Source organism: Adiantum capillus-veneris, chromosome 1 (assembly GCF_014529385.1).
Source record: "Adiantum capillus-veneris isolate H3 chromosome 1, ASM1452938v2, whole genome shotgun sequence".
Lineage (NCBI taxonomy): Eukaryota > Viridiplantae > Streptophyta > Polypodiopsida > Polypodiales > Pteridaceae > Adiantum > Adiantum capillus-veneris.
In genome coordinates this window covers 145,141,118-145,148,905 of record NC_140931.1, presented here as the reverse complement: position 1 = coordinate 145,148,905, position 7,788 = coordinate 145,141,118, and the positions used below count along the sequence as shown (strand labels likewise).

Here is a 7,788-nt window from a genome sequence, read left to right as displayed (position 1 = left end):
GGATTATGATATACACACTATCTATATCAATGTACAAAAGTGGGTGGGTGCCCATAGCTTGGATGGTAAGGCAAAGCACAGAGACCTTTTCTCCAACAATATGTATTAATGTATACTCAACCATCACTTTATATACGGGCAAAGAAAGTCTTTTGACTTTCCATTGCTAAACTCACCCTTCAAGTATGCACTTAAAGGATTTTCATTTTTTCAAGATTGAGGAGACCTAATTGAATCATTTTTTTTGGAGGGCTTCTTGGCAAAATCAAAAACGCTCTTCCTTGCTAGGTGATTACCTCCTGCAACATTGAAGATTGCCATAGCTCTCTAAGGGGGGATATTTTTTTGCGAGCTTACTTCAATGAGATTTTATTGGCAATCGGCTTTTTTGTGCAAGCTTTTCTCCACTCTAAACACATGAGGAGGGATGACATGTATGTTCTCCTTTCCAAATGAAATCCCTAATTCCTAAAGGAGTGAACTAGGTGCAATCTAGCATTAGGTACTTCACTTTGAGGTCTAACACTAAAATACAATTTGATATATAGAACAAGGACATTTCTCATTGCAAATCAACTAATCTATTTATTTTGTCTATTAAGCTCTACATTTTGTATAATTGGGAGCCCCAAAAAAATCCAAGCCAACCTAATCATATTGCAAATAACAAAAGCCAAAATATAAGCAAGGACTCTCCTCATATAAACACAACCCTTGTTTCAAACTCCAAATGCCCCAAGGAAACAATTACCATCATATATGCAAGGAAATAAGATCAAGGAATAACCCAACATAGATTAAAAAAACTATAACCAAAAATATAGTAATTATCCTTCACAAACATAAGCACTAAGACAAAAGAAAGTCTCTTGTAAAGAAAAGGTCTTTATCCACTCTACATATTTAGTCACACAATAACCACTATCATATACATGTAACTTTAAGATTTAGGAATGACTAAGTACACACACAATCAAAATTAGTCAATGGAAACCTTAAAAGGTACAAAATCTAAAGCTGCCTTAAAAGAGTGTTTGTTACCAAAAACAAATAGTTTTTCAATTCAAAAAAGGTAGCTAGAAAGCACATTTTTGTCCTCTCATATCTCATGCAAAATCTGCAAGGCATGCTTTAGCCAACTCAACATCATCCTCTATCCCTAGATAATTCCTCTTCAACTCTTGAGATGCATGTCCTAGGCCTCCACATCCAACAAAATATCCAAAATAGCATCTCCGCACTAACCATCTCTGGCAAAAAGGAATTTCAAAAAAATATCTTCTACGATAATAATTTTTTTAAAACCACAACAAATAAAATATGATAAGTTCCCATCTCACCTAAAAAACATAGGAGACCTTTCTGCACCATCTTGAATATAGTGTCCATGTACCAAAGTGCACGGAAATGGACTCTTATTTTTGTTCTCTACAATGAAATTTCTTTGAGCATTGAATAATTTTTTTGCAACCTCTTCACCTGCCTCACAATCAATTAGAGAAAGATTACAATGTTCTTGATAGAACATAGTTAGTGCCAATGTTTCAACCTACAATTACACAAAAACGTCTCATGTTGTCTCCATAGTATAAACACATACACATAAGTGAAAGCTACATAGTGACAATGTTTCAACCTACAATTACACAAGAACTTCTCATGTTATCATCTCAATAGTATAAACACATACACATGGGTGATAGCTACAATTACAAAAAAAATGGGTGAAAGCTACAACATAGTTAGTGCCAATGTTTCAACCTACAATTACACAAAACCTTCTCATGTTATCATATAAACACATACACATGCGTAAAAGCTAAGATTTGAGATGTGTGTACTCACTTGTTCTCTATTCTTGTATAAATAATTTGATTGCACATGAAGAGGCATCATCCGATGCATCACCAACCCAACCTTCCTTCCCACCTTGTGTATTTTAGAAAGGTGATCCATAAGGCTCAAACACACAAACCATCCCTCATCAACCATGAAAAAGGTAGAAAAGGTAAATGCAGCACGTATCAATGACATGCTAATCTTGTTCCATGGGGGACAACCATCCACATCTACATCTACCACTCGTAAACCCATAGGAAAATTAGCCCACACGAGACAAGAAATTGTGTCTGCAAGAGAGCTTGTGTGAGATAATGATGCATCTATCTTCACTTAAAAATTGTCCACATTGTATGGAAAGAATTAAAGAGGTTTCATTATGTAATAAAATCATGAAAATATCAATGTGACTTGTGAGACTCAAGGTTTCCACCTATGTGACCCCTTGCTAAGAGTGTGGATGTCTACCACCAAAATTTGTGACAAAAACTCATCATCTACCAACAAATTTCACAAAAAGCTATAAGATTATTTTTCCAAGCACATGTTTGTGACGATAAATCATTCTGACTTGTGGTCTTTTCTTGAACTTTATGCACAGTGTTAAGTCGTCTCTTTGTGCGCCTCTCACGCACAAGTTGAGATGAGGTAGATGTAGACACTTGGTGTGAGGTGGAGGCTGTTGTAGTAGGTAGCTTTACATTTGTCTCTGGTGAAGCTGGTGGAGAGTTCTCATGAGGTGGAGAATCTCTATGAGTTCCAGTGTGAGTTGTCTCAATGCTTTTAAACTCTATGAAACATAAACCGAATGAAAAAAGCAAGTAGTGAGATTTAAGAGGCCCTATGGATTTATCTTTGAGAACATATAAAAAATTCTGCATAGTTTAGCAATGAGAAAATACCTTTCCATAAGTGCTCCTCACTTGGAGGCAGATGTCCAAGTGGATAGTCTAACCACCAAGGGAATCTCTCAATTTCCCATTCAGAAACACCTCTCTCCACCCATGCCTTAGAATACATAGTATCCTTGGAACTAACATTTGCCCAATCTTTCACAACTTCTCCCTCCTCATCCATGAGACCTTTACCAATGAGTTGTTCAATCAACCTAAGTATAAAAAACCAATAAACAATCAAATAGTTCTCAAAATATATTTTATATCATGCATTCGTGAATGGTTCTCCAAAGTCAAATTGTGGATTACAATATACTTGTATACGACTCTCTTGGCAGCCTCGTCAACACCAAGTTTCTTTTCTCTCTCCTTTACTTTAGAAAGATCTTTCCACACTTCATGAAAACTCCACCGTACATGCATTGTTAGTTTCTCTTTCACCCACTTTCCAAATCCATCCATAGGCACATCATCATAAATTGAAATCCCTTGCACAATAGTCTCAGCCTCATCTTAAGCTCCTCCCAATAGAGTTCCTTTATCATGTGCAACAATGTCTTTTTGGAGTCCCCAAACATCTCTATAGTTGCCTCATCCTTCACCTTTCCTGTTCATAAGCATATGCAACACCTCCATCTTCCTATTTATAAAAATAATATCATAATAAATAGTTGACTCAAAACTTCAAATGAATACAAGATTTTGAGCATTGTATCTATTTTGGCATACCTCTCTGCTCAAAAACGAGAGTGTAGAGATTTTCCTTTGCTAGAGCAACCATACGCTTCTTTGACCAATCATAGTTGAAGACAATCTGAAAGAACCCATTGCCATTATTTGGATTTGCAATGGTGAGCATTTTGTATGCTCTATCTGTGAATTTTTGCTCCACGGTTCCTTTTGCCTTCTCACACTTTGCAACATACTCCTCCAAGCCTAGGATATGTCTATCAATGGAAGCTATAGCCATCTTCACTGCACTATCAAAAGAGGTCTACAAAAATTGAAAAACTCTATGCTCATTGACAAATGGTGTGTACTACTTAAAAATTTGGTAAAAAAACGTAAACTTAATCATTACCTTCCAAACAAGCTGGCCTAAAATAGTAGCAAGAGTATTGTACCATTGCTCTCCAATGCATCGCTCCAAGCTAAACTCCATTGAAGCCCGCTTCCTTATATCCTCACCCAAATACTCTAATATTGAAGTTTTGTCAGCCAATCCAAATCTTTGAAACATAAATATTTCATGTGATAGCGTAGGAGTTACACTAGTGCGCACCAATCTATAAAACACCACATATTTTGTCAATGAAGATTAGTACTTAATGATTAAAAAAAATTCAAGTCTACCTACTAATTTTGAATTTAGGTATACTTACTCATTCTGAGACTTCAAAGCCAATAAAAACTCTCCTTCTTGCTTCTTGTCAATTACCAAAAATTGACACCTTACACGCAAATGGCGAGACGGAATGTGTGACCAAGCTAGCAATAAAGAAACTTACAAATTGTAAGGATGAATCTCTCCATAATTTTAAAAAAACTTTAGCCACTTTAAAAGTATCTTAACTTCATGCACACGTGACAACCATTCTTTCACACGATGATTACCATCGCAAACTAGAATTGTTTTACCTTTCAGATCCTCCCACTCCGTTCCTTCAATTTCTTCTCGAATGTCTCATGTTGAAGAACCCAATTTGACCGCCACTCTTGAAAATCTAGTTGTGTCACATCAAAATAGATAGAGCTTCTAGGGCAATTTAGAGAGACAAAAAAGGGGCAGATGCATCAAAATAGCCATGACCATCAAAAGAATCACAAAATGCCTCAATTTGGTTAGAGACTGTGCGGATTGCTTCATTAGGAATCAATCTACACAAAGGGATGCATCAAAATAGCCATGACTATCAAAAGAATCACAAAATGCCTCAATTTGGTTAGAGACTGTGTGGATTGCTTCATTAGGAATCAATCTACACAAAGGGATCAAGGGAGGAGGGATATTGCGATTCACAAAGAATTTTAAAAACACATCACCTAGCAACCCAAAATTAATTGATTGTCCAAGAAGCCATTTATGCCCAGCTCCCACATCATTAGTGGTATCACGCCCCTCAGATTGTGATTGGCTAACATTTTTTGTAGTGGAGATAATAACTGGAGCACAAGGTGATAGCATGGTAGTAGTTTGTTTCTCTTCATCTTGATCATTACCGACATCATGGGACAGTGCTCCCATACCCTCTTTCTCTTGACACGTAGATAACTGTGAATGTGCAGGAGTCGTAGATTGTGCTTCCTCACTCAAAGTTTGATACACATGTCCAGATCTGAGTGAGTAACCTTTTTTTTGCTACAAAACATGTGCAAATCAAATGTTTTAGTCAATGTTTAAATTGAAATTCAAGATATAACACATTAAAAAAAACTTAATACCAACCTTTCTTTATATTCTCTGCCTTTTGCACTCATTTCTTGGGAGCCATACCTTGTTCACAGAACCTACAAAACCAACAAGTCTCTATGGATGAATGCATGGCTTCAGAGAGTATTCTTAATGTTCTTCAAAAGAAAGAACAACCTTTTTTGTTGAGATCAATGATTGAAAGGCTCAACCAAGTGATCCAGGTCAAGGAGGTACCTAGAAGATATAGTGGGGATTCTATCATGGAATTTCCACCAACTTATGGAAAAAAGGGAATATGGATGGAATGGAGCAGAAATGTGATGGTCACCTATGGACACGTCCTATCACATCTAACATGTCCATAAAGTGTATTGTTCGAGTTAGCTATTGCATTGGTGCTCTTAAATGCCATAGGATCAATTGCCCTTTTTATTTGACAAATAAGAGATTTAACAATACCTTCTTTCAAGGATATCTCTCCAAGAAAATTGCTATGGGACTTTTAATAGAGGATGATAGGAGTAAAATTGTCTGCCACTTTTGTCCAAGACCCCATACTGCATTCAAATGTGCAAGTCTATAGCGTACTATGTGATGCCAAATGATACTCATTTCACAAGAGTGATATTGCATCTTGGCATACATGATCATCCAGTACAACCAGGAACTTCTAAATCTATGATTGAGTGATTGAGATCATTTGTTTCTCAAATGCTAAAGATGCAAAAGAGTGTTGGACCTCGAAAGATACAAATGGAAATTGTGAAAAATATGCTATTTTCCACTATGATGACAAAATGAGGAGATATCTACTGATGTTGGAGATCAAGAGCTATGTTATTTCTTAGAGGAATTGAGTCCTTTAGTGGAAAACCAAAGGTATGTCCCTTTTTTGCTTTTCTTTTTCTCCAATTATCATAATATAAGTATCTAAACCAAGAGCAATCCTTGCTTTGACATACAGATTCAAGTAAATTGTATCCCAGGAGAAGAGAAGATTAATGCCAGTTGGAGAAGGGTTTGATAGCATCCTTCTTCTACAGCGGAGGTCTCACTACTCATTTTTCCAAGGGAGCCATTTTCCAGGTCAATTTGGCCCTGAGGAGAAATGTTATGTTTTTAAGATGTCCATATGAGGACCAACATCAGGTGTTGATTTGGACAATCGCATGCGACATGGAAGTAGAGGTGACCTATCCAAGTCTTGGATTTTATTTGATTATACTCACCGTTTGTTAGGTTGGTCAACTATAGCTTGTCATGTTTATGGCCCAAGGTTAGGAATTGTAATGTTGTTTCCTATGTCTTTTGGATATTTTTTAATGATTAAGCCTTCACATTAGAGAATGGTCTCTATTTTTATAATGTTCAAGAGATCATGACCGTAGCCTCTTGTGATATGAAGGAGGAAAACACCAAGAGCCAAGTGTTTTTTTGGGAGATGCTCAACAATGCAATGCAACAATGTGGTTATCCACCTACAAACTTTCATGGGTTTATGACCGACAAAGCAGGGTCCAATTGGTGTGCAATTAGGACTGTTTTCAATGGTGGCCCAACAAACATTATGGAGGATAGGGAGCACACATGCCTATTTTTTTGGAAACAAATCTTATTTAAACATACTAAACAATGTGTTAAGAAAGAAAGTTGACAACAACATATTAACTTATGTGAAGAATGGTGATTAGCAACAAATAAGGAGGAAGCATCATTAAAAAGTAAAGAAATACATGCATGGGAAACTTGATGTCAGATGTGAGCATTTCTATAAATCAAAATTTTGTTTGAAAATATGGTGTTGAATGCTTAAAATCTTAGCTTTTTATAATAGGAATCTCTTTGTGTGTAGGTTCTCTTAAGTTCAAAGGAGCTAGCACATCCTCCCCGTACAAACCTATCTAAAAGTGTGCATGGAGCTGGCTTGCTGGAGAAGGATACAAGGAAAAAATTAGCTTGTATGATGCATGTATTTCAGATATGGCCAATGCTTTGTTACAGAGTTCCAAGCAACATGCATATCAAATAGGGAAGCACAAAGGTGAAGGACCAAGCTTAAGTAAGTTGACGGAGAGAGTAGCAGCAAGGTCAACACCAATCCCACCCCAAGTTGCCCGCATGGTCCAAGAAGAAGTGGCAGGTACACCTATGTATGAGGAAACTACGCATCTACATGGGGATAAGGAGACTATCCAATGGAACCGGGTGAGGGCAACCAAAATCGATCAATGCTCACATTTCGCAGGGTATGCCATGGAAAGTAGACATCATGCAACCAAATGATCAGCAAGAAGAGTAAGTTTTGTAGGGAGTCATACAACACATCCAAAAAACAAGGCCTCAAGGTAGGGGAAACATAGGACCACAAAAGAGAGCAACCAAGTTCATCAAGAAAACACACAACATTATGGCACATTAAGTGGAGAAATTATGCAGGTAAAAGAGGAGGCCATTAGACGAACAATGTGGGCCATTAGACAAACCCCCTTGAACTCTAAGGTCAAATGTTTAGGAAGTATTGATGGAAGGAATAAGTGTAGTTCCTACATACAAGGAAGCTCTACTGGTGCAGTGGCCCCTTGCTTCTTCTCAAAACGTCAACATTTTGGACCTGGAGGACCAAAGCCTCAGATGATGTGG

At 37.1% G+C, this 7,788-nt stretch overlaps 1 pseudogene; it reads right to left on the bottom strand.

The window, feature by feature from the left end:
• Positions 1 to 2,336: 2,336 nt before the first annotated feature.
• On the bottom strand, positions 2,337 to 4,980 carry LOC147465741 (uncharacterized; annotated as a pseudogene).
• Positions 4,981 to 7,788: the final 2,808 nt, after the last annotated feature.